The sequence below is a fragment of the Marmota monax genome, unplaced genomic scaffold, assembly GCF_021218885.2.
Source record: "Marmota monax isolate L192 unplaced genomic scaffold, Marmota_monax_Labrador192_F-V1.1 WCK01_AAM20220418_F8-fsc00029, whole genome shotgun sequence".
NCBI classification, from domain to species: Eukaryota; Metazoa; Chordata; class Mammalia; order Rodentia; family Sciuridae; genus Marmota; species Marmota monax.
The window spans coordinates 16,325,719-16,353,098 of NW_026693024.1; the positions used below are offsets into that span (position 1 = coordinate 16,325,719).

At 44.6% G+C, this 27,380-nt stretch overlaps 1 protein-coding gene and 1 non-coding gene across 14 annotated transcripts in view; one reads left to right on the forward strand and one right to left on the reverse strand.

The window, feature by feature from the left end:
* Positions 1 to 27,380, reverse strand: part of Atxn1 (ataxin 1) — a 387,579-nt gene that overhangs the window by 161,667 nt on the left and 198,532 nt on the right. For 10 of the 13 annotated variants that reach the window (XM_046453385.2, XM_046453377.2, XM_058582409.1 and 7 more), the window contains one exon: positions 25,489 to 25,553. The exons of 2 other annotated variants lie outside the window; for them this stretch is intronic. The gene's annotated coding sequence lies outside the window, so the exon portion shown is untranslated. Of the gene's footprint in view, positions 1 to 20,640; positions 20,898 to 25,488; positions 25,554 to 27,380 lie in introns of all 13 variants that reach the window. One more of the 13 variants, XM_058582406.1, reaches the window with a different exon arrangement.
* On the forward strand, positions 9,830 to 9,902 carry Trnav-cac (transfer RNA valine (anticodon CAC)). Its single transcript has one exon. It is a non-coding gene; the product is annotated as a tRNA-Val (tRNA).

Below are 27,380 nucleotides of genomic sequence, written 5' to 3' on the forward strand. Positions count from 1 at the left end.
CAGTGGTGCACAAGGGAGGTGGAATTGCAAAGGGCAGCTGAGGCTGCAAGATGCTCTCACTGTGGCTAAATGACTGACCTAAGGCCACACGTGTAGCATTAGAGAAGAGATGGAGGATCAGAGGTATTTTTGAAGTGGAGGTAAAATTCAGATGACACTTAGCCAGTTTTCCAGTGTACCACTCAGCCACAATGCTGGGCAACCATCACCATTATCTAATTCCCCAAGGTCTGCATCATGCCCCCAAGAACGCCAAACCCACTCAACAGTCACTCTCTACTCCCTCTCCTCCCAGACCCTGGCGATGACCGATCTGCTCTCTGTTGCTATAGATTTGGTTATTCTCATACTCCATACAGACAGAATCATGCACCATCTGGATTCTGTAACTGGTTTCTTTCTCTTGGCATTATGTTTTCAAGGCTCACATACTGCTGCATGTCCTGGCATCTCCTTCCTATTTTGGCTAAGTAATACTCCACTGTGTGTGCATGCCACGTGCTATTCCTCATTCATTAGTTGACAGACATTGGGTTGGTTCTACTTTTTGGCCATTATGAATAATGCTGCTATGAACATTCATATGCAGGTTTTTGTTTGGAAGCTGTGTTCAGTTCTTTTGGATCCATACCTAAGAGTGCAATGGCCGGATCACTGGCACTTCCACATTTAACCATTTGAGTAACTGCCAAACTGTTTTCCATGGTGGCTGTGTGACATCACATTCCCACCAACAAGGTGGGAATATTCCCATTTTTCCAAATCCTTGCCTGCCCTTGCTGCTTTCTATCCCTCCTTTCTCTTACGATGGCCTTGTAATGGGTATGAGTCCACTCACTGTGGTTCTGAATTGCATTTCCCTAGACATTAATGACGTTGAGCATCTTTTCATGAACCTCTTGGCCATCTCTGTGTCTTCTTTGCAGAAATGTCTATTCAAGGCCTTTTTCCCATTGTTCAATTGAGTTTTTCATGTTTTTGTATTGAGTAGAAGTTCTTCATGTATTCTGAACCCTTTTCAGATACATGATTTGTAAATATTTTCTCCCATTTGGGGGGTTGTCTTCTGACTTCCTAAATAGTGTTTTTTGATTCATGTTTTTGGAAGTCCAATTTATCTATTTTTTTTTTCTTTTGCTGCTTATACTTCTGGTGTCCATATCTAAGAATCCATTGCCAAATCCAAGGTCGTGAATATTACTCCAAAATTTTCTTCTAAGAGATTTTATAATTTTAGGTCTTTCAGTTAGTTTATTGATATGTTTTAATTTTTTGCATGTGGTGTGAAGTAAGGGTCTAACTTTCTTTTTTTTTTTTTGGCGTTGGGGGTGGTGGTTACTGGGGATTGAACTCAGGCCTCATGAATGCTAGGCAAGCATTCTACCACTGAGCTACATTTCAGCATGGGTCTAACTTTCTTTTTGCATATATACTGTGTTATCTTTTCCAGTTGCTCCAATATAATTTGTTGAGAAGAGATAAGAGAGATTTTGAATATGGAGTGATTTTAGTCCTTTCTCTTTAAAGAATGAACACATTAATTCTTTAAAATATTAATGAATACTTTAAATATTAATAAGCATGTGTATGTATATATAGGTGTGTACATAACAAATTAATTTCTATATATTTGTTATGTATACATGACAAATTAACTTCAACTAGTTAGCTTCTGGTTGTAGCATGACTGACTCTATTCAGCAAAGAGTAACTATCTAAAGGCTTTTTCCTTATCCCACATTTGGAAGATGTAGCAGGTTTTCAAGAACCATGACCCGTCAGAACCATAATCCTGAGCTTTTCACAGAAGCCAACCAACAGTTGGATGGTGCTGCTGTGAGGACTAACTGCCAGACACAGGAGCTTGAAATTACTGGATTTTCTATTCTTAAAGTTCCTTTTGCTTCCCTGTGTGTGTTCCCCTCTAATGAACTGCCCCTGTCCTCAGAATCCACAGACTTCTGCCTTCTTTATCAGCCGTGCACACACCCATTAATATTGGCTCGACTGAGAGGACTTAATTATCTCACTTATGATCAACAGAAATAATACGCTTTTAGTATGATGGTTAAGTCTCTGTTTAAGTGAGAAAGAATGAAATATTGGCTGTAGAGGCCCAGGTTTTGTCTGTTTAGCCAGAACAAGGACTGGAGATGTTCAAATTCCCCTAAAGCATCGGTTCTCAAACTTGGCTGCACACTGTGATTCCCTGGGGATCTTTATAAAATCCTGGTGCTTGGGTTCCACCCACAGAGATCCTCACTTAATTGGTCTGGGGTGCAGCCCAGGCAATGGGATTTTGGAAGCTCCCCAGAGGAGCTAATGTGCCTCCACGGCGTGGAGTAGCTGTCTTAATGTCAGTCATCAGAGGCTGTGGCTTCTCCCTTTCACAAAAGCATCACTTTCTTGTCACCTAACACCACTAGAAGGCAGTTAGAGATGTACATTCTTTGGCTTTTAAAAGTCTTATAATTTCAGATTAAAACCAACAAAACTTGCATTTCCTGTATCGCTTCTCATTTCACTTGCCCAACAGCCCTGTGAAACTAGGTTTATTATTCCCCCATGACAGATGAGGTAACAAACTCTGAGAGACTGATTAAGCAAGAGCACCAGATCACAAAACTTGAAACTGGCAGAAAACGGATTGAGTAAAACTCTTCCAACTCCAAAGCCTGTATCATTTCTGTGGTTTCTTTCCATAATTTCAAAAAGGTCAAACCTTCTCAGCAGGGTCATACAACTTGGTGCCAAGACCTACAAAGAGAGCAGCCACTCCCCATCTTCCAGGGGGCATCTTGTGGAATGGGGCCTAGGGGCAAACAGATGCTCCTCAGCTTATGGTGGGGTCATGTCCCTATACCACCACTGTCAAACAAGTACAAAAATATGTCAAAAAGCATCTAACGACCCCAACCCCTCCTAGCTCAGCAACGTGGCACACTGCAGAGTGGGGTGGATGAGGCTGTGCTCACAGCAGTACCCAGCATCGAGAAGGAGGTGGAAGTGCATGCTGCTAGCCTAGGAGAAGATCTCAATTCACAGGGCCAGGGATGTTTCCTATGGAATGTGCAACACCATGGCGACATTGTGAAGTCCAAATATCCTACGTGGAACCTCCAATTTGGAGAACAGGTATATAGTCCTGGAAGAGAATAGTGGGCACCACCCTCGACATTTGCTTTTCTTTCTCTCTGGTGTGTGTGTGTGTGTGTGTCTGAGTGAACACAAGGGAAGTGGACTTTTAAGCATTTATCTGAATTTGGGAAAACAGGGCATGACTCCCGGAACGTACCTGCGTCAAGTTTTCAGAGACGGGCAGGAAGCAGTAACTCCTTCTAGTCTGTGATAAGACCAGCAGGAGGTCATAAGATATCTTTATTGTGGTATAAAATTAACAAATGCCAAGGACCCATTTATTTTTGAATCACTCTGGTGCCTCGAGAGGATTACAAAAGCTCAATCAGCAGAAAATGGTATAAGATCAAAGGAAATGAAGCAAAAGTCCCCAATACTTGACTACTCAGGACTCGTAATAGAGAAGGCACCACTTCCACCAATACCATCCCGTCTGCCAAAGCAGAGGGCACACTTCTTTAAGCAACAGTAGAATAGAGTCAGAATTGACAAAAAAAAAGTGCTGGGGTTGTGGCTCAGTGGTAGAGTGCTTGTCTAGCAAGTGTGAGGAACTGGGTTCAATTCTCAACACTGCATCCAAATAAATAAAATAAAGGTCCATTCACAACTAAAAAGTATATATATATATATAAAGAATTGACAAAACAAACCAGTAATGGTGGAGATGTCAGGAAGCAGAGTTAAGTTGCTTTTTCCTCTTTCAAACTGGCGAACTCAAATGTGTAGTTTTGCACATATATATGTGCGTACATGCATCTGTGTACACACACACACCATGCACACACGCACACACTCCAGGCTTCAGGGTAAAGCACCTCTCAGCTTGCCATTTTTCCTAGGTCTAACTTCTTTTTTTCTGCGACCAGAGAGGAAGGTGGTGATGTCATCACTTCCAGTTTTACTATACAGCAAAACCGTAAGAAGGCACAGTAGCCTCAGCAGCTGGCAGGAGATAAGGGTTTGCTGGAGGCTTCCCTAAGCCAGTGTCAGAAGTTGGTTAGATAAGAAAAGTTTTTGCAAGTGGGAGTTGTACCTGCTTGTCTCCTAACTGTAGTGAATCTGTCAACTTTTTTTTTTTCTAGTACATCAAGACTTTACTCTTCAAAATCCTTCTTGGTGTGTTCTCAATTGCTATACTTTTAAGTTAACTGCTTCTCAAAGAGCTGTTTAAAACCTGACATCTTCAACCACATTTCAGGCTCAGAATATATCTAAATTTGCAAAGTCTCATTGGTTCTTACGAAAGTGCTACTTTAAAAAAATACACTTGACAGCCAATCTCTTGAAAATGATTTGTGCAGAAATTGTGTTCAAATTACTTCATATCAAGACATTTAAGAGAAAATGTGCTTTTCTTTGTAATAGGCTAAAAATAATGATACCCTTTATCTTCAACTGAACATGTACATATGTTGTCTAAGCTGTTGCATTTAAACAAATTGAAAAACAGTAGGGTTCTGGCTGTAGTCCATACGGAAACAAAACTTGCACAGAATATCATTTCAAACATTAAGAAAGTACAATTAACTATTATTTTCTACAAAGTTTCAATCCTACATATAAGAATTGGAGTTGTCAACCAGGTCCAAGACATCAAATTATAAAAATTAAAGTCTCAAAAACAGGAAACTAAGAAAAAAGAAAAAATAGTATTGTGGTCCAATTCTACATAAGGAAAAAAAAGAATAAGAGGAAAGTTTTAATGATTTATATTTCTACAGATTTCTTTCAAGTTACTGGCCAATATGCTATTGAATTGACCTCTATGACAACAGCTTGCTAAAATATCCCTAATTGCTTAATATCCCTATTGCTAATTTTACATATCATATATGTATAATAATTCCAACTGAACCTTTCATTGAATGCTTATCTAGGTGAGATCCAGAGGTGGACAGAATGTGCTTATCTCTTTGAATGCAGAATATTGATATTTAATATATGCACTTGTCACCAACTCTTATAATTTTGGATGGTTCCTCATCACCAAAACGGTGATTTGCAATTTTTTTTTAAAGCTAGAACCCAGACTTTAAATAAAAATCTCATACAGAAATCAAATCCATCAAACCAGTAAACAGAAGCTATTTACACCAGCTAACCTGTTGGTTCCCCCACCTCCCCCACATCACGTCTAGCACTTCTGAGGGCAGCCCCGTGGCACTGGGGGCCGCTGAAAAATTCCAAGACTAGTGCAGAATGCAGTCTGACCTCCACAGATCTGAGGAGTCTACATTCCTTAACGTGATGTATGGGACCTGCTTTGACTGGCTCCTTTATTTCACAAGCCTACAAGCTTACCACCCCAGCACAACCATGATACATCAGCAATAACAGAGTGCCAACTGTTCCTGGCACAGGCTGCTGCTCCCCAGGGCTTGGTCCACGCTGCCCCTCAACAGCAGTCCCTTTACACCTTCTCCCTGAGTGCCAAGACACAGTCCCCCTGCACAGATGGGTGCGGGCTTAGTTCCAATCTACATTCACATTTGCCCATCACATGGGGTGGTCATCATTGTTCCTAAGACTTTCACCTAAACTAACCTATGCCCCAGGACAGTGGGCATATTGTTTTTATGGCTGTATTCCAGGTTTTGGTACTTAGAATACTATCTGTAGCACAAAACAGGGGCTTCATGAATGTTTTCTGAATGAATGAAGATAGATGGATTGGCAGGTGATATGATTTACATATTTTCATTTAACCAGTGGAAATCCTTTATGTAAGCTGATGTTACCTAATTTAAAAAAATTGTGGTAAAACACACGTAACAAAATTTATCATCTTACTCCTTGATAATTTTTTTTCCCAGACTGGATATTGAACCCAAGAGTGTTTTCCACTGAGTCTTATCCCAGCCTGTTCATTATTTGGAGACAGGGCCTCGCCAAGTTGCCAAGACTGGCCTTGAACTGTCATCTTCTAGTCTCTGCCTTCCGAGTTGCTGGCACCACAGGTGTGCACCACTGGGCTCACTCATGGGAATCACTTTTAAGTGTGTAGTTCAGTGGCACAAAACACATTCACACTGTTGTGCCACTATCACCGCAGCCATCTCCAGAACTCTTCATTTGTCCAAACAAAAACTCCTGAACATATGCACATACAATATTTAAAAAAAATACATTCTTAATGAGGTAGTTTAATGATCTGGGGTGTGGATTCCCAGGTTCCTCACTCCCCCCGCCACACCTGCTGCATATTCCATACTTTTCACCCAAGAGCATGTTCTTCAGCGAGTGCTATGGTCAATGTGGTTGAGGCATGTGGTCAGTGAAACTCCTGCCTACTAGCTTAGCTACTGGCTAGTCATTTTGGTGGCTCATAATGAGTTTCCTGGATTATCTTTCTAAACCCCAATTGATTCCAATTCCCAGGGACCATTAGGGGTCAGCTCTCACTCCTGGGACTGCTTGGAAAGCAAGAAGGGCAGAGGCTGTATGTACAACGGTCCATCTATAATTCTGATAGAGCCCATATGTGATATCCATGTCATTTGATATTTTAACATTTCAGGCCCTGAAATGAGTTTTATATAGGATGAGTCCATAAATGAGTGGTGACAGTCCTTTTTTCTCCCTAGGAAACGAAACATAAACTCTATTGTGACATCATCAGAGGCCCCAGAAACATCAGAGAGAGCTGGGACGTAGATCACATATGTACGGAAGAGTTTTTAACTTAAAATCTTTTCATCTAATGATCACATTTTCAATCTTAGAAGAATACAAAGCAAAGGAGGAAAAGGACCTGAAACAGTGGCAAGTGACTGGTGAAGAGAAAGAGGCAGGTGGCAGATGGGCTGAACCTCGGGCCTGGATCTGATGTAAACTGCTCCCCAAAACCTGTCTCCACTGTCCTCAGTCTCACATTCCCATGTGTAAAATTTGACATGATAAATGAAAATAAAGCCAGGTCGGACTACTCTCTTCCTTCCTGCACCAACATTTAACAGACTCTGATCTTCTTCTGAGGCCCAAGAATGCTCCCTGAGCAAGAGTCCAAACACCTGCTACTCGGCTTTGCTTGGCTGCTTCCGGCTCTGGGTAGGAAGAGCCCACCTCGTCCTGCGCTCAGCTCCTGGGCTTCCACTGTGCAGCCTCAGCTCTTGGTCCACCTTCTACCTGGGACCTTTACTAGCACTTTATGCTTCACAGCAGCTAATTACACCCTCTGAGGAACCTGGGCCTCCGAGCAAGGGGCCAAAGTCAGCCTAAGTCAATCTAAAGTTCTGGCTCCCAGCTCTGGTCAGCCACATCCCCAGACACCCATGAAGAAAAACCTCAGTTCTTACCCATAAGAGCCAACGTGTCAGTAGCCCAAACATCGACCTTCTTGACAGATCAGTCCTCTAGTCACATTTCAGATCCAACCAGCAGCACCATATGCCCAGGCTCACTTTTACCAAGAAATAAGTAAACAACCTGAAGTGTCCCCATGGAATGGGTGGGGAGTCCTGCTCTCAGCGGTGTTTTTGCATATTCTATCTTTAGGTCAGGTTGACAGGCCAAACCTTAAAGAGTTAAGAAGGGAAAGAAAGCACACAGGCTTTATTTGGGAAATTAGATGCACTGGAAGCCTCCTGAGACAAAAAGTTAGACATTTCCCCCTTGCAATTTGGAGAGGGGGGATTTGATAGCAACACAAGCCAGACGTGCTAAAAATGCAGACTCTGTCTCTAACAAAACTGTAATTTTGATGATTTACAAGTACCTACATTTCCAGAAATACTAGACCTGACCCATGGACATCGTTAGGAGGTCCTATCCCAAAAACATGCTTGCAGGAACCAAGTTGAAAGAAACCAAATTAGGGTCTCAATCATATGATGATGAAGAAAATGAGCTACAAGGCTTCCAGTTCTTAAAACTGTAAGTAACTATCATGCTGCTTCACGTGCCAGACTCAATAAGTTGTAAAAACCTCTACTTTCTCCTAAAAGCCTCCACAAACTCAAGGAATGGCAAACCAGGGTACCATGAGCAGCACATGGCCCTTTTTTCCCCAGAAGGAATAATCCTTGTTCAGAAATGATTCTTTTTTCGCTTCACCTGGAGGACAGTGCCTCTCCCACAGGCTGAGAGCATCATAGTTCTGGCTGGGACCTACGATAACTCGGTGTCAGGATTTCTCTCCACCGAGTTGCACAGGATTGGAAGATCAGTGGAGCCCTGGAGAGTGAGAACTATTTCTAGGGTGGCACAGAAGTCAGACCTGCTTGCTGGAACTTTGTTTTTAGTTGTTCACATGCTGTGACAGATCATTTGAGGGACACCCAGCAGGCACATCATTTTAAGTTCATCATTTCATTAAGCACTGGAACAAATGAAGAAAGAAATTTTAAAGGAAAGTGGTCATCTGGGGGTTCTAATGATTTAGCCCTAGCAGGATTTCATTAAATACTTTTGCATAAGCAAAGCTGATGACCCTTCTGACAGACCCCTTTAAAAATTTCCTCAAAATAAGCCAGGCATGGCTGCTCAGGCCTGTGATCCCAGTGGCTCAGGAATCTGAGACAGGAGGATAGCAAGTTCAAAGTCAGCCTCAGCGAAAGTGAGGCACTAAGTAAGTCAGTGAGACCCTGTCTCTAAATCAAATAAAAAATAGGGCTGGGGATGTGGCTCAGTGATTGAGTGTCACTGAGTTCAATCCCTGGTATCCCCACCCCAAAAAAAATTTCCCCCAAATAAGACATCCTTATGTAGATCAGGCCACCAAACAATAGTTAAAAAATAGATGATTTGGGCTTTAGTTCTCCTTACTTTACATTTGATGGTAGCTAAGACATTAAATTCTCTAGAAAACATTTAGACCATGAGTTAAAAAATATTAATATCTTGTTCAGAAGAATTAGGAACATTGATGAATTAATGTTGGTAAATCACTTTGCAATTCCCAGGTCCAAGATGTGAAATTAATATTATCAGTCTCTATTTCAGTAATGGGACATTGAAGAACTATGGTCCATTGAGCCTAATTAGAACTCAAAAGCTCATAACTTTGGAGTAAGAGGAACCTTATTATTATGATGATGATGGTGATTTGGTTGTAGCAGTATTCCTTTTACCTAATTTTCTTATATGCTAAGTAAAGGGCATGTCCATGATTGTGGATAACATCATTCAACACCACACTGTAAACTGATACAGATGAAAATAGACCAAAGGTGGATGAACAGATGGATGGATGGATGCATGCATGCCTGGATGGCCGATGGATGGATGGACAAATGGCCAGCCAGAAACCAAATACACACACTCCTCCATGTGGACCCTGCAAGGCTATCAAGTCTACTTTTTCAGAACTCTGTCCTTCACACCAAAGACCACTGCAGAAACAGATCATCCTGCTTTGAGTCCTAGAATATAATGGATTTCAATTACTGAATCAAATTGGGTTAGGTATTTTTGACATGGATTTGTCTAATTTTTGAAGTAATGATATAATATTTGTTGCTCTTCTTACTTTTGTTGCCCAAACAGATAAACATATCTTCTATGATATAATTTTAAGAAATTCTCTGGGCTGAGGTTGTGGCTCAGAGGTAGAGTGTACGCCTAGAGGCACTGGGTTCGATCCTCAGCACCACATAAAGGAAAATAGAGACATAACTAAAAAAAAAAAAAAAAATATATATATATATATATATATATATATATATATATATATATATATATATATATTTGGGCTGGGGATATAGCTCAGTTGGTAGAGTGCTTGCCTCACATGCATAAGGCCCTGGGTTCAATCCCCAGTACCACCAAAAAGAAAAGAAAAAAGAAATTCTCTGTACTATAGAAAGGGATTAAAATTAATTAATTAATTAACAGATAAACAGATGGAGAAGAGGCATCACTCATATAGTATCAGAAGGTCAGAAGGAACCTTGAAAGGTTCCTTATGCCTAGGAGAGTCTGAATTTCAAACATGTCAGAGAAGTATTTTTCTTACTAAAGATGCATGAGCTAAGGGCTTGGTCACTGCTTTTGTGCTTAAGAACTTTAACTTCATAGCTTTTAGTTTAGGTTTTTTTGTTTGTTTGTTTGTTTGTTTGTTTTTTTTTTTTTTTTGGTGCTGGGGATTGAACCTTGTGCATGTGAGGCCAGCATTCTACCATCTCAGCTATATTCCCCAGACCCCTGCATAGCTTTTCCTTATACTTAAGTCTCTTATGGCAAGTTTATAATTGACTAGTGCATGCCTGAATAAAAGGTAAGGTAACAGAAGGAACTTTTTGTTCCCCCCAATGCAAGCTTCAGAAAAGGCTGTGTCTCCTTAATTTCTGAGTGTTTATAGAGTTTATCATATTATTTGTTGGTATCCTAAGTATTTTATTTTGATCAACAAAGTACTCCTTACAGAAGGTATATTATCTGAAGACTATCTTGATCAATGCTAATTTTGCATGTTTATAAAGTCATCTGGTTGCACTTTTTTTAAAAAGAAGAAAACTAATTTACCTAATTATATATATTATATAATATATAATATATATTAAAGTAGAAAAATATTTCTAAATTGATTTATATATGGTTTCAAACATGTATGTGAGGTTATTTTAAGTAGCAAAATGCTTAATCTAAGTCTGCAATCATGTAAATGCTTACAGTCAGTTTGACACAAACACACAAACTCAAAAAGTGAAACTCCCCAAAGAACTCATTGAAAGGACGTGAGATGCCTTAAATTTGAACCTGTGTGTCCCAGACCCAGTCTTCTTCTTGAACTGTAGACTGGAAGACTCAACTGCCTACCTGAAATACCCACCAAAAAAATGTCCTCACCATCTTGTACCCACCAGGCCAGCTACTAGGATAAAACCAGAAAATAACAAGTGTTGTTGAGATGTGGAGAGGCGGGAGCCCTTGTGCATTCTTAGTGGAAATGTAAAAGGGTGCAGTCACCATGGATAAACAAGATGGTAGCCCCTCAAAAAATTAAAAATTAATACAACACTGGTGAAATTGGAGGACATTCCTCTCGTGTGAGGTGCCCAGAATTAGTCAAATTTATTGATACAGAATGTAGGACGGTGGTTGCCAGGGACAGGGGGGAGGGAAGAATGGTCAGTTATTGTTTAATGGGTGAGGAGTTTCAGTTTTGCAAGATGCAAACAGTTGGGACTGGATGCACAACAATATGAATGAACTTAATACTAAACTCCACACCTAAAAGCGGTTAAGATGGCTTTTTTTTTTTTGGTGCATATTTTTACCTCTATTCAAAAAAATTCTGGTGTGCATCTTTGAAACTGAACAATCCCGACATCCTGTGACAGCACTGTCCTCCCCACCTCTGTATATGGAGCAATAGACTTGACAGCTCAAGCCAGGAACACGGGAATTACCCTGGTTATCACTTCTCTCTTCTTCATCCACGTCAAAAGTCTATCCGTAGAATAAGACTGTATCTGAAACCATCTGCTTCTCTCTGCTGTAAAATGCCACCATTCAAGTCCAAACCACTGGTCAAGCACATGTCTCCCCACTGGCTCCCTTGCTTTTCATGCCATCCTCCAGTGCCCCCCAGTCACCCAGTGTCATGTTTAGATGCTTTACATGATTGCCAAGGAACTTAGGAAAACACGGAGCCTCTTTGTTAAATTCATAGCGGGGCACTCTCTGCTGGTCCTCTGACTTACATCCCGCTCATCTCCTCCCTCCAGCCACACAGGTTCAAGGGCTTGGAATGTACCAGGTGGTTCATTGGCCTTTGAACAGGCTGCTCCTCTGCCTGGCTGTTCTGTCCACCCCACCTGCTGTGCCCCTCCTCACACTCCATGCCATCTGCCAAGAGGGGCTTTCCTGGTCCCTTCTAAAGCTGACCCTCTCCTCTCTCTCCCTTTGTTTCTCATTACATTTGTCTGTTGATGTATGGGTTTGCTGTCTCCTCCACTGGACTTCCCAAGCTCCACTTGGGCAATGACTTCTATGCTTGGGACAAATAACTTAAAAATCATCGTGTTGGGTAGTAAAATGTGTCATGAAAATGGTGAGGCAGGATAAGGTGGCTGGTAATGCTACTGTCCATCCAATCGAAAGCAGAAAAGTGACCTGGATGAATATGCAAATGTCATTCCTCTTCTTCTCAAAAAGGTTCCACAGCTCATTCTAACTTCCCTACGTGTGGTAATTGTGTTAGCATGCCACCAGCCTTCCAGGACTGAAACCCTGATGTCCCCCTGGAGGCCTTCCTATCCTCCTCTCTCCATATCATTTCATTCACTAATTTCCCCACTGCTAGTATTAATCATGTCATCTGTCCTATTACTTCTCCATTTGGAATATGACGATGCTCCCCACTCCAGTCTCTCATATAAACACCTGCCAGATTAATCTTCTTAAACTGCAGTTTCAATCAACCTATTTTCTCTTCAAAAACTCTTGTTACTCATGCCTCAGTGCTTCCTGAATTAACTCCAGGGTTTCCATCCTGGACCATCTGAGGCCACAGAGCGCTCCTACTCATCTTGCCAATGCTATCTCCCAATTTTCTCCACCACAGGCAAAGGTGCAGCGCCTTTTTCCCTGAACATAGTTCTTGCTTTCCAGCATCTGTGCCGTTTATCTTATTGGCCCTCAGTGCACCTCCCCATCCCAAAGAGATGCAAACTAAAGCTCAATTCCAAAATCACCTTGTCTGTGGAAATAGTTTCCATTTTTGCAATCAGATGTGACCACCTCTATCTTTAACCCCTAAAATATGTTTTTACTGATTGTACATTTTATCATCTTCTGACTTATGCCATAATTATTTATATATCATTTCAGGCCCCTTTCTAGATCATCCAGCTCTTGAGGACACAGAATGTGGTTTCTATCCTTGGCATCACCAAGTACCTAGTTATCCAAAGTGTGGTCCTTGGACCAGCAACATGTCAGGCCCTACTGCACTCCTGCAGAGTCAAAACCTGCATTTTAACAAGATCTCCATGGGATCCTATGTACTTGACCAAGCTCCTGGTAGCCTCTTATTGAACATGTGATTAGCTGAGTGATTGGAAAACAAGAGTATCAATGCTTTCACCGTGTAAAACTATAATAAAGCTGTTTAAACAGAAGAATGTTAACTTCATCAACCTTCTGGATAAGGAAGACAAATGTTACCTTGGCCAACCATGTATTAGAGAAGGTTTTAATCTCTTTCTAAAGTTTATTTATGGGTGGGAATCAGCAGATGACCTGCTAACTATTGCCAATGGTACCATTCTCTGACCTTATGAGTCAGTTGGCTGTGCAAATTTTATACTGATGTCTTTTGTTGGGGCTGGGCTGCAGCTCAGTGATAGAACACTTGTCTAGCATGTGTGAGGCCCTGGGTTCCATCCTAAGCACCAAGAAATACAAAAACAAAAGTTTTCTCTCATATTTAGTAAATTTATACAAAAGGATTGATTCTCATCTGATGCGGCCAGAGCACTTCTTTCTTTGTAATAAAGGTTTGTATTCTTTCCTGTGGGGTAAGTAAATGTGGACTTGAGATGGACACACTTTATGGTAAAGCAGGTGTTTAACCAAGTTAGGGACCAGAAGTGGAAGTCGTGGGAAGTGCTTCTCAAGAGCACCGTGATGGCCACTAGAGGGCGCTAAACTTGTGAATAACATGATCCTGACTTGACAATTGAAACAAGAGACACGTAGCAACTGCCTCAGTCCCCCACCCTCTTCATACATGGGCAGAGAGTTGTTTGGAATTCTACCTGAACTCTTTTGTATGCTAACACAGTGGACATTCTGGGGAACAGACCTGAGCTGCAGCGTATGGAGGATGGACACAGGACATCTCCTTCAGTGTTCCATGTCCACTGTTCGCATGTCTACAGCTTTCCACCATCCTCCAGCCACAGAAGTATGAAACTTCTGAGACCTTCTCTAGAATGCATGCTAAAGTTCACGGAAATTCAAACTGAGAAGGTGTGCACTACAAAAAGCATATTTCCCTCAGGAAGCAGGATAAACAGAAGTCAGGATGGGGAGAACCGAGGATAATGGCCTCTGGATTCCGAGCAGAATCAGCGGCAAGTGATTGATGGTCAATCCCTGGCCACCTCACCCCCTTAGCGGTTGCCTTGGCAACCAGGTGACTTGCCAGGTAGCTTGGTTTCTTTCTTTACCTAAGCTGATAATGGTGAGACTCTGACCTCGCTCCCCCCCCCCCCCCCCCCCGCATTCTTCTTACCCAGCTCCCGAATCTTTGGACACACTCCTGGGTTTAATTACAGGCAGGACGCCCTGAGGCCGCCAGGTGCCAACTGGCAGCAGAACACACAGGGCCTCCCTCCCCTTAGCCTCCCTGAGAGGAGGAGATCAGTAGGACTGGAAGCCAGTTCCTCAGAAGTTCTGCCACCAGGGCTGATGGGAAAGGTCTTACACATGGATTTTTGTGCCCAGAGCTCCTTCCTCAGAAAGCACCATTGCTTTCTGAGGAAGTGTCCGTAAAGAATTCTGGAAGAAGACGCAATCTTCTCTCACATTACGGAGCTATGGAATCGATCATGATCGCAGAACCAGGGAACAGGTAAATGTGAAAACAGGCACATCGCCTGGGAGAAAGATGGTACATTTCAAATCACAGACAAACTCCTTGCCTTCTTTACTGTTCCTCCCAATTAGGAACCTGGACTCCAAGGACGATGTCAGCGGGCTAGTTTTTCAAACACTAAATGAAAAAGCCTGGCAGTTCCAAGTTCTAAACATTTAAAAGGCACTCTCTTTGAAGATCCAGACAATTTTAGAATGGAAGCCTTTTTTTTCCCTCTCCCTTCCAATATGTCAAAAAAGCAAAAAGAAATAGAAAGGGCTAAGCAAAGTAGATAGCTGGCCCTGTGATCTGCTTTCTCAAAGAGCTCTACCCACAGATTTTTCAAACACCAACAGCAATAAACAGTCATTCCTTCCCTCCTGCAAGTCAGGGTGAGAGCCAATGCCAGCAACAGCAACAGTACAGCAGAATATGCAGGCAAAGGAAGACCAGGAGCACGGCTAAGACCCTCTCTCTGTCACCCCCACCACCTAACCAGAAGCAAGTGGTGCTTTCTAGGAATCTGGGCGTAGCTGTGATCACATGTTCTTCTTGCACTTGGGGTTTCTTCTGACCAAATACTACACAGCAATATGTGGCTGAGAGGCCCCTGGGACTCACCATTGAAACAGACAGCTTTGTCAGCAAAATATCTGCACGTGTGTGTTCTTTTAATGCAACCACATCTCAACGGCTCGGGGGTGTCTGGGGCACGCAGAAGCCCCTTCTATGCCAACACAACTAATCTCACCAGTGAATTTTTCAGCTCCTGAGTTGAGAAGACATATTAAATACCGGGAAACATGTTTATCATCGTTAAACGGCAAACATCCTTTCAAACAAAATCTGACAGGACAGAGACGACTGTTCATGCTAATGGAAAATGATCAAAAGCCCCAAGATTCTTTGGTTAGCTTACTCTGAAGCCTGTTCCTGCTTTAGTTGCTACACAAAGTACATCAAACGATATTGATGTAACTGGAGATTCGAAATGTTTAACGTCTCTAGCACCGGGAGAAACTACACTTGGATATAGAAAAGGGGGTACAGAACATTAAAAGTCGACTTCCACACCCCCTGTGCAATACAATACCTAACGACCTAAAAATAGCCTACCTGTTTAAAAATACACCTCCTCCAGAAAAGAGAGGGGCCTCCCATCATCTTGCTGTTTAAAAGGAAATCATATGCACAAATCAATCTAATGAATGGTACTGGGTTTAGGGCATGTGACAGAGACTGATATAACCAAGAAAGCCATACATCTTCCACTCCAAGAAGGGCGCATGCCTTGCTGGTTTTGAAGAAGGAACAGAGACTTCATGGAGAGCAGAAGCTCAGAATATCACTGAGGGTAGGAATGAGGGTCCAGCCAAGAAGGGCAGCCAGGGCACTGGAGGGTGCGAGATGGGACTTCAAGGCTCTCCTGTCCCACTTCCTGAACCTCTGCCCTCGTGCCCAGGGGTTCCTGCTTCACAGATCCACACAGACAGCAAAGAGAGGTGGTATGTAGGAGTTCAGCTCTCCCTCGTAGCATCTCCCAGCTCTACCTACATGCAGGGTACAGAGATTGGGGGCTGATGACTCTTTTATTCCAGAGAACCCAGAACTCATTCCGATCCCTTCAAGTTAAGGAGCCGCCTTGCCTGTGAGCTGCATCCAACTTTAACTTCTCTCCTTAGACTCTCTTCTGCCACTACAGACAGGCATCTATGAGGTCACACGACCAGCCCGCCCCAGAAAGCAAACTAGGAAAGCAGTGTGCTCTTCTTCTGTCCCATCAGATGGCATCTTTTCTTTCTCTCAAGTCAAAGCTGCTTCCCTTTTGTCAAACCCAAAAGACCCTGTAAGGTGTGAAGTGGCCTCAGAGAACTAAGAAAAAATAAAAAAGGGGTCAACTGCCAAGAATTTTACCAACCAGCAAGAGAAGGCCACTCATTTCCAGAGCCATGGGGCATTGCTTCTGATGGGGGCGCCCCCGGGGATGGCAGTGAGCCCTCTTATCAGCAGCTGAACCCAGCAACCACACTCTGGCTCCACTTTCACGCCCACATTTAAACCATTTTATCTCCACTAGAGGGCCAGGACGGAGAGGAAGTTTCAGCCTGACAGTTTTGCTGCTATTTGAAGATTTGATCTTAAACGTTGGGAGGCAGAGAGCTTGAGGGAAAGACAGAGGAAGAGGTTGGGGTAAGGCACAGCTGCTCCAGAGAGGGGATTTCTGCCCCCCCAAGGGTGTCCCCAGAATCTTCCAGAGAAATCTGAGGTCAAAATGATGCTGTTATTATTTCACAAAATACCACACAGCACCTCTCAACGGCCACACAGGCTCTGGAATCCAGTTATATCCCACTCCTTCTCTCCCTATGTTTCCTATATGTTAACGTTCACCCGTGTTGGTCAACTCCTGCTCAGAGGTATCTTCCACACCTGCCCCTTCAGGTAGTTTCAATACCTTATGGATCTCCTGATACCTGCAGCAGCCTCCTGGGCAGGGGCCCTGTCTTGGCTTCTCTTCTACCTCACGGGTCAGGACACAGTTGTAAAGCTAATGTGCTAAGAATCTCCAGGGACTGCCAACCTCCATCCAGGACCCTCCTGACAGCACCACCCCATCCTCTTCAGACAGTGACGGGCAAAGCAGTTCATTGTTCCCTCTACCACCAGGAACAAACTCCACTTCCTAGTCTGAAGATGGGGGGGGGACCTACCTCAGTTCCTCCTACATGCTCAGGAAGTTTCTCTGAGTGAGTGGGCAGAAGCATTTCCCCATACACCAAGCCAGCAATCGATTCTGCCCCAACACTGCTGAGCACCCTCTAATGTAAGTCAGTTCCAACACAGTCAGCCTAGAGAGAGGCTTGGCAGGTGGTAGTTAGCAATGAGAGTGGAATGCACAGCGAGGTGCAGTTTACTTTAAGTTACTTTTAAAGTTTTCTTTAACTTACTTTTAGAGTCTTCTTTAAACTACTTCCAGGGCAGATGAGTAAATAACTGGTGGCAGATAACCTGAGGGAAAACACTGGTACCCAGACTGAGCAGTGGAAATGAAAGGAGCGAATTGCCGGACTCATTGGGGAAATGCGTCAAGAAAGAAGGATTACTGGGACTAACTCTTGTCAGGGCCCATAAAGTCCAAGATAAAGTTGGGAGCTGTGGTCCCAAGGGTCTCCTTCTCTCTCAGAAGGGGAGATTCTTTAGGAGCACAGGTGCAGTAAGGTCACCTGGAGTTTCATTATTAATTCACTAGAATGGTTTGCAGACCTTTATAAAGGTGACGCAGATGAAAAGGTGGCACAGGGTAAGGTCTGCCAGAGGGGACAGGGCTTCTCCAGGAGCACCAGCATTAGGGGAACTCCCTGTGTTTGTTCACCTCTCTAGAAGCTGATCTGAAGTCTGTCCTTTTGGGTTTTGATAGATGCTGAATTACGTAGGCATGAGCAATTCAGTAATGGCTACTGGTGGTCAACTCAACCTTCAGCCCTATACCATCCCTGGAGGTTGGTGAGTGGGGCCAAAGTCCTTACCTACTCATCCTGCCTGGTGATCAGCCCTCATCCTGAAGCTACCTAGGAGCTGCCAGCCACCACTCAGCTCATTAGCATACAATAGATGCATTGCTTTGGAGGTTCCAAAGGTTGCATGCTGGGAACAGAAGACCAAATCTGTGTTTCATGAAATGCGTTTGTGGCTGAGACCATGGGTCCTCCTTGCACTCAGGTTTCTCTTCAGCAAATAACACACAGCAAGAGTTGGTTGGGAGGTCCTCAGTGCGTGGTCCGACACATGTGGCAGGATCCCCCACCTCTCTATCCAATATAGTGTCCCCCTTTCTCTCTATGGACTCCCCACTTATTCCACACCTCCAGCTGCGGTGCCTTGCTCAGCATACGCGTGGTCCCCTCTGGAATGCCCTCTCTGCTGATCTGGCACTGGGTGTTGCCCACCCACCAGGTCCCCAGAAGGTGAGGCAACAGGTGCAATTGTGAGTTGGCTTGATGCAGGAAGAACAGGCTGCAGTGAGGGATGGGAGCATGGGAGCATCCTGGACAGGGTCACCTTACCATTTTCCATCCACCATGGCTAACCGATGCTAGCTATGTTGTTATTTTTATTAATTCTCTTTTCATTTTAGTGAATATTTTCGAGCTGGGCCTCATTTTTCCAGGTCCAGGCTTCAGAGGCTGCCATGTACCTAGCTGCCATGACTCTCTCAGGGTGAGTGGCAGTGCACTCATGCATGGGCTTGCACAATCTTTCAGCCCACACCTATTCACTGAGCACCTACTGTGTGCTAGGATGCAGCACAGGGTAAGCTATATGAAAGGCTAGATGCAAGGCTTCGAACGCAGCGGGTGGCAAATGTCCCTTCCGGGCCAAAGCTTTGAAGCATTTGATTGCTGGTGCAATCTCCAGTTTTCCTTTCTTCCCCTGTGATCATGAAGGAGGCCTCTAGACGGCTGGATAAGAAGATCAAAGCCGCCTGCATCATGGAGTTATGCACACAGGACAAAAGTCCCGGAGAGACACTGCATTCACAGCAGACGAGGTATGAGAGAGAAATAAACTTCTATTTTGCTAAACCACTGTGAGTTGAGGGTTTATTATTTCTGCCACAAAAAAAAAAAAAACCTTATCCTATCCTGACTAACACAATAGCTTTCATTTTCTCTATTATCACTGTTAGGCAATGAATTGGTGTATAATAATACCTTATGATAGCTCTTATATTTCCTGCCCATTATTTCTTTTTTTTAATTTAAATTTTTATTTTTGGTGTTGTGGATTGAACCTAGAGGCACTTAATCACTGAACCACATCCCCAGCCTTTTTATTTTTTATTTAGAGACAGGGTCTTGCTAAGTCACTGAGGCTGGCTTTGAACTTGTGATCCTCCTGCCTTGGCCTCCCAAGTCACTGGGATTACAGATGTGCACCACTGCCCTTGGCCTATTTCTTTTAATTTCTTAATGTTACCTGCTTCTCCAAGACACTAACCTTGACTTTGATTTTCCTCTTCAACTCATCTCATTTCCTTCTTTCCTCTAAATTCTCCCCAAATTCAGTACTGAGCCTTGTTTGTAGTGACTGTTTAACTCACAGCTGATGAATTGATATTTTTCCCCTAGGAAATCATTTCCAACATATAGAGGTTTACTTATTTTCATAACCCAAACATTAATATGTAGGTATGGGTTTGAAGAATTCAACGCAACGGCTACAATCAGGATTAATCATAGGCCAGCTTTGGGATCATGTCTGTCTTACATATGTTGATCCCAATGTCTTTGGGCCTATTTAATGTTTCGGTCTGTGCTGCCAGGGTTTTCATTCAATCATTTGCTCATTCACACAGTCAGTCTCTCAGAGAGTAAAAGCTAGGGCATCAAACCAGCGGTGAGACCACGGGCCACTTCATGTCTTTATGTCCCCAGTTCCCCTGCCTGTAAAATGAGAGTTCCAAATGTATCTTTCAGAGTCGTTGTGAGAATTACACAAATCAATATATGGAAGATACTAGAAAGGTATTTTAGATACGGAGATCCAGCGGGACTTGGCACGTTGTGACAAGAATCTAGCAATATTTCTTGAGCATCTACCATACGGCAGATATTAGAGAACCAAGAATGAAGAACAGGTGCTCAGTTCCCAAGGAGCTTATAGCTGAGCAAGGGTGACACGTGTGTAAACCAGTGAGTGAACTGAAGTGTTCCAGAGCCACAGAAGTAGACAGAATGTATAACTGCAGGCTGGGGCTGTAGCTCAGTGGCAGAGCGCTTGCGTAGCATGTGGGAGGCACGGGGCTTGATCCTCAGCGCCGCATAAAAATAAGCAAATAAAATAAAGGCATTCTGTCCACCTACAACTACAAAAAAAAAGAATATGCAATTTCATATACACATAAATCCACACCCACATCTACACACTCACAAGAGCACACTCGTGTGCGCATGCAACTAGTAGTAACTTGCGAGTGGTACCAAGAAGTGCTCCTTGCACCTGGAGGTCGGCAAGAGCTGACGCCGTCTTACAATAGGTAGACGTGCTTGCTTGCCAGGTGAGTCGGGGCACAAGAGAGGTCCAGGCAATTAAGGAGCCGGAGCTTCAAACAGCACTTATCCGTTTACTCATTCAACAAATATGTATCCAATGCCTCCTCTGCGCTTGGCACGGTTTTAAACACCTGGGTGCAGTGGTAAAGGAGAATGACGAGGCTTCCACTCTCCCTGAGCTCACCCTGTGATGAGAGAGATGAACACTTAGCCAGTAGGTGGACACATAAACCCAAGAACTATGAAGAAAACAGGGTGGGCAAGATGGCGAGAGCGAGCTGGAAGGTTCTGGTGGACGGGGCACAGAGGGCAGAGACAGGGCAGGAACACCACTCTGCACCCCTGTCTTCTAAGGGGAAGGTTTTCCTCAACCCTCCTGCTTCTTGCAGGTGTGAAGTGGTTGGGGCTAAAGCCCAAATGGCCCACGCCTTCCCCTGGTAGAGGTAAGTGACTCTACTGGGTAGAGTTACAAAGAACATGGCCTCCTTCTCCTTTCTTCTTCACACAGTCAGAGCCCAGGACTCGGAATTTTCCTGGATACCTGAGGCCTTGGGAGGTGGCTGGCTCCTTTGGCTCTCAACCTTGCTGTAGCTTGGACCAGTCACACAGGGACATCTTGGCTTCCACCTATCTGGTAATTTCTGCCTTATTTCTCAGTTGGTGCAGAACTTGGGAAGGGAGGAGAACTCTTTTAAGATAAAAGTTTTTATAAGATTAAAAACCTTTCCTCCCCCAACAGACCTCAAAACTAAATTAGGAATCACTATCCGAATCTATCAAACCTGTCACCTCAATGAAAACTCCTTCAAATCTCTTCCTTAATAGCTCCAAAGGCACTGCTAGACTGAGAGTCTGTCTCCCAAGGCAAAGTCACTAACAGCAAACACTGGGGTGGCGAGGGAAAAGGACCATCTCAGTCCAGCACAAAATTCATCGGTGGTTCGTGGTCGGTGGCCACAAAGAGGAAGATGCGGAAACGTCAAGCTCAGATAGTCTTACCACGTGACTTTCTATCTACACGAGAAAAACATGCTAGAGAAAGAATTTCTTGAATCCATCTTTTCCACTTGCGTCACGATTTCCTTGGGAGATGGAGTGAGAATATGATGACATTATCGAGAACAGATATTATGGCGGGATTACTCTCCACGGGGCTCAGTTCTGAGCATGAGAGAAATTACAAAAAGATGTAAAAGAAGATATCAGGGTTCCTGATAGCCAAGGGCTTCCCCCTCCTCTACTTATTAAAGCTTCTCAGAGAGCAACATGGAACAGAAGAGGAAATACGGGACGAGAGTCCAGTGGATGGCCAAGATTTTTTCCAATGTTTCCAGAGTACAGAGGAAAACACATCCGCTGAAATAAGAGCACCTACAACGGTTTCACGAAGCACTTGGTGGATGGAAAGCACAGACACATGTTAAAGCTCCAAGCCCACACCAGCGGGAAACTGCAGTTAGCAACTCTATTTCTGGTAGAAACTCCTGGAAGAAAAGAAATGAGCACTGTGTTCCTCTGTGCAGCCCTTCTGTACCTGGCAGTATACCCTAGGTTAGTCTGTGTCCCGAGTGCCTTAAGCCTGCAGCCTATGAGATGAGCACTCTGCCTCCTGGGTCAAGGCCCACCTTCCAGCCAGGAGCTGCTGACCACAGCACACAGGAAATGCTCTCCCTGCTAGGGGGACAGGCAAAGCACAGCCTCCCACCTACTTGTGATTGCAAAGGCAGGGAGAGCCTGCAGCACTCACACGGGCACTGCCTTCTCCCTCCTCAAGCTGCAAGCTGGCTGGGGACCCAGGGAAGTGTTAATAGCAGGGATAGATAGCAACGAAGACAAAGTGCACATTCCCTGAACTATCCCAGGCCCTGCGAGGGGAAAGGCAGAGGAGGACAAGCTGGAAAATGAAAGGGTACCGGGGCTGTGCTCGTCCTGCTCAGGATACACGGGTTGCCACCGGCATTCTATTTCTTCTCACTGCACAGACATGTTGCTATGGAACCAATACATGCCATTGCCACTTGGCCTCTAGCAAATAAAACCGCAGCGTTGGCAAGGGCCTTCCGCTAGCTTCCCCTTAAAGGGATACCATTGATGGTGAGCTTAGAAACAAGAGCGGCATTGTTCCCAGGACACAGCCCCACGGCACGCCAGGCAACAGAACCCAGTGACTCACATTTTACAAGGTATAGATGCATGTGGGGACCAGCCTCTGAGCTTCTTTTTAGGGGAAAACAACTCAGGGCTTCAGTTCATGCTTAGTTTCCCCTTGTTTGGTAAAAAGCAAATGCTCTGTAATATTTTCAGTTATAGTTTGATCTGCCTGAGTATCAACAGCAAACTACTCATGACCCCAGTAAGATAGCAAAGCTGCCCCAAGTGGTCCCTGTGAGTCCCGTAGGTCCTTCTCTTGTCCCCTCACCATGTCCGTGCTTCAGGCTACCCTCTACCCTTCATTCTTTGCTAATAGAACAGTGTGACATGGGCAAGGAATGTGGCATTCCCCCTCTGTCTTCTGGCCCTGACCTTACCCGCCCCTCACTTCTTATTCATCTCTTGATTCTAGATGGCTGTCTAGGTTCTCCTGAGAGCAGCAGATCTCACTGTCCCCTCTTATGCTGTGCTCCACTCTAGGGATACATCTTTTGGGCTTTTCTTGGACAGAAGGGGAAATGGAAGCCCTCAAGTGTGCACTTCTAACAAAAGCCCATTCTTGTGGCTGCAGCATCTGAAACAGAAGAGATCAATATGAAGATGATAAGCAGGTGAACCCTCAGTGAGTCCCATGCTCTAAATCCATTCAGCACATTGGGACATTGGTGGAAACCAGGCTATCTCTGTATGTGGACAAGGAGACACATGAAGGTCCATAATTATGACTCCAGTTAGTGCAGAAGAAAGGCCCATGTTTGTAAAGGAAGTGATGAAGCCAACAAATGTGATGAAGTAATGGACATGGGCTCCTAACACCAGGTTTGGATCAATTCTTTGGTGAGATGAAATGTTTTGCAAATAGGTACACATTGCACACCAACTTAAATGGCCAGATTCAGAGCCAGATCTGGCCCAGGATTCCTGGAAAGCATCTTTCCCATATCCAACTGGAGAATCACATCCTGACACTTCTCTCCATTTTACTGCATGTCTGGGCTCTTGTGTCAAAATCAACATGACTTTCTTTCTTTTCTTAAGGAAGAAACATTTATCATTGACTGAGGGCCAAATTTGTACCATGCTACAACAACCCCACTACCCATTATTCCGCAGCTATAGACAACCCCGAGTAGTGGTGCACAGGTCAGCAGCTGGCCCACACACACCTGCAGCTGTACCCTGGCTCTCAGCTCAGGACCATGTGGTGTTGCAACTGCCGTCCTGTGGAAAGGATGCAAAGGAAAGTATTCCCGCTCCGATGAGGTCTATAACAGACATGTTCTAGGTGCACTCGCTCTGCCCTTCCCTCTTGGTAGTAGGGAGACAGTATTACCAGGAAGTCAAACAGTGAAACAGCACCACTCCTGTTATGGTTTAGATGTGAGGTGTCCCCCAAAAGCTCATGTGTGAGACAATGCAAGAAAGTACGGCAGCGAAATGATTGGGTTATGAGAGCCTTAGCCTCATCAGTGCGTTAGTCACTGATATGGATTGACTGGGTGATAAGCAGGTGAGCCCTCAGTGAGTCACCATGTTCTAATTTCCACTCAGCACATCAGGACATTGGTGGAAACCAGGCTAACAAGGAGACACAGGAAGGTCCATAATTATGACATAATTATAACTGTAGGCTACAGGTAGGGTGTGGCTGGAGGAGATGGGTCACTGGGAGCATGCCCATGGGGTTTATAAGCTGTCCCTGGTGAACAGGACTGTCTTGGCTTCCTGATGTCCATGTCCTGAGCTGCTGTCCTCTGCCTACCCTTCCGCCATGATGTGCTGTCTCCCTCAGGCCCGAGCAATGGAGTCAGCCATCCATGGACCGAGACCCCTGAAACTGTGAGCCCCAAATACATTTCTCCTCCTCCCCATTGCTCTTGTCAGATCTTTTGGTCCTTTGGTCACAGTGGACGAAAAGGTTGACTAAAACAACTCCTGACCTTTGCCTTAGGGCAACAGAACGTTACCGTTAGTTTATTGGTACTACATTAAGTGGAACTACCCATGTAAATCTATGTCCTCAGAAGGAAGCCGTGGATTCAACAACAGACTGAAGACCCTGCAGACTCGCAGCCTGAAGTCAACACCTCTCTCCTAGTCGGACTCGGCTACTGTCTGCAAAGCCATGAACAAGTGACTGGACGCTCTATGGCCCGCGGAGGCCTCTTCTGTACACAGGGCCTCTGCCAGATGACCCTGAGATCCCATCTACTTGCTCACGTCCTATTCTTTGTTACAGTATTTATGAGACAGCTCAGTCCTCTGAACAAAATGGACAGTTCCCCCCCCCGCCCCCACTCATGGCCATATCTCTGCACCTTTATGAAGGAGAGACCCTTCATCCCTGTGAGCCAGACAAGGTAACAGCAACCACATTAACTGATGACGCATCAGGGGCAAAGCATGGCGACAGCAAAACAAAGTTGCGTGTACAGGGGAAACCCCCCTTTCTAAGGGCCCCGTGATAAGAAGAGGTGAACAGAGCGTCCATCTCGGTTCCCAGTTGGAGAAAACTTCTGGAAAAGGAATGCTATCAAACACTTCTCCTTGGGGCCTGGCAGCATTGGGTAAAAATTTGATGTGAGTTAAAAAAAAAGACTATGGTCGATTTACAGGATCACTCACCCTATGGAAACAGCAGGTTGGTTTCTTTTCACCAAGGTATATTTTGGTCTAGTTTCTTTGGAAAACTGGAAGAGAAAAAAAGGATTTAAGACAATGACATTTAGTCCATTTGCTAAGTTGGTGCAGGCCAACAGACAGAGCGCAAGAAATTCTAGCACCCAGTGCTGTGGCACTCGCTAGGTGCACAGTGAACCTCTGGTGTATGTTTGCTTGGCTAACTGTGTCAATCTTAAAACAGAGCTTTAAATCAGTGGATGTGCCGAAAACAATCATGTGCATGATTCATTTACCACAGGGAGTGTGACCTTTATCCCAAGGAGTGCATTTTGTGGTGCCCGGGAAATAATCTTTTAGGGGGTCTCTTTTCAAATCTCTGGCCCTGCGTGCTCACCAAGGGGCTGACTGAGGAGGTCTTAATAAAGAACCGGAGGACCCCACTTGTTACACTTTGTTCTTCCCCCAGTGGCATGCCCATAAGTCCACTCCCCATGACGGTCTGTAATTAGGATCCTGTGTGAAGGTGGAGTTGGCAGACAAGCACGGAGGTCACGTATCAGCCCAAATGACTTGCCCTGGGAGGCAGCCACGATGTCTGGGAGACTGACTGGCCAAACCACGTCGGAAAGAACCGAGACATTGTTCATGTGAGATGGAGGAGGCTGAAAGATGGGCAGGTAAGGACTGAGACCAAAGGCTGTCCCAGCTACGCCACACGAGGGACTCGGCTCAAGAGTTAAGGTTGAAAGGTTTCCAGAGACTGCCGTAAAGACACCTCTGCAGGCTGGAGGGATGGGAGTGAGGTGAAGCTGCTCTGCTCCCGAGGTTCCCCTGTGACAGGATCCCACGGCCTCTGCGCCTGCTGTTCCCCCACCTGCCTTTTTCCCAAGAGGAAGAAGATGGCGCAGCCATGAAGGTAACATGGAGCGTGTCCTCCTCAGGTGTCCCACTGGCCTGGAGGCTGAGTCTCAGACTCAGTTCCTCAGAACCTGAAAGACATGTCTCAAAGTCCCAGGGAGAAGTGCCAGTGTTCAGGCAACCCCCACGGTCCTGTTCTCCACTGGCCTGGGACAGACGAGGTCCACTAGGAAGATGTGGCTCCCGCTCCTGAGAAGATGGGGGCTTAAATGTCCACTCACACCAGGGAGACTTTTCATCCGGGTGGCAGACAAGGGGTCCCCAAAAGAATGACCAAGGACCACAAAAGCTGAGTGCGGTCAGGCCCTGCATTAGCACCTCAGCCCTTCACCTGGCTGCGCAGTGCCCTGGACTCAAACTCTGAGTGCTTTCCGCGTATGCATGGGGGCAGGGATGACCCCGGCTTCAAAGATGGGCTTCGTTCTTACATCAGCACTTGGTAGGTAGGAGAGGCTGACCACTGGGCACCATCGTGCACATCTGTAAAGATGGAGGAGACTCCAGAGAGTCTCATCACCTGATCATTCATCCACTGGGAGTGCCCACACTGTCCTCTCGGTCCTTCCAACCCCCACTCCTCAACTAAACGAGACGAGGGCAAGCAAAAGAAAACTGTTCCCTGATGAACAATTAGGAAATAGAGTTAGGAAAAACCCAAATAACCCAGATCAGCCAAAGTACTACTGACAACCTTGACAGACATTTTCACTTATGTGGCTCCAGGTTCTCCCCTATGACCAAGGACCCAGACGGACAGTGAACACAGACAGAAATAAATTTATTCACAATTTATTTATAACATACTATGAGAGTATTTATATTATTTTGTTGCCTAATAACTTTTTACCTGACGTGTTGAAACCATCTTTTAACCTAATGAATCTATCCACATCATAATCTTTAGGGACCACAAGAGTATTACTATGAAAGAATGAACCAATAAATATTTACTGGTTGAGTTTACAGAATCTATAAAA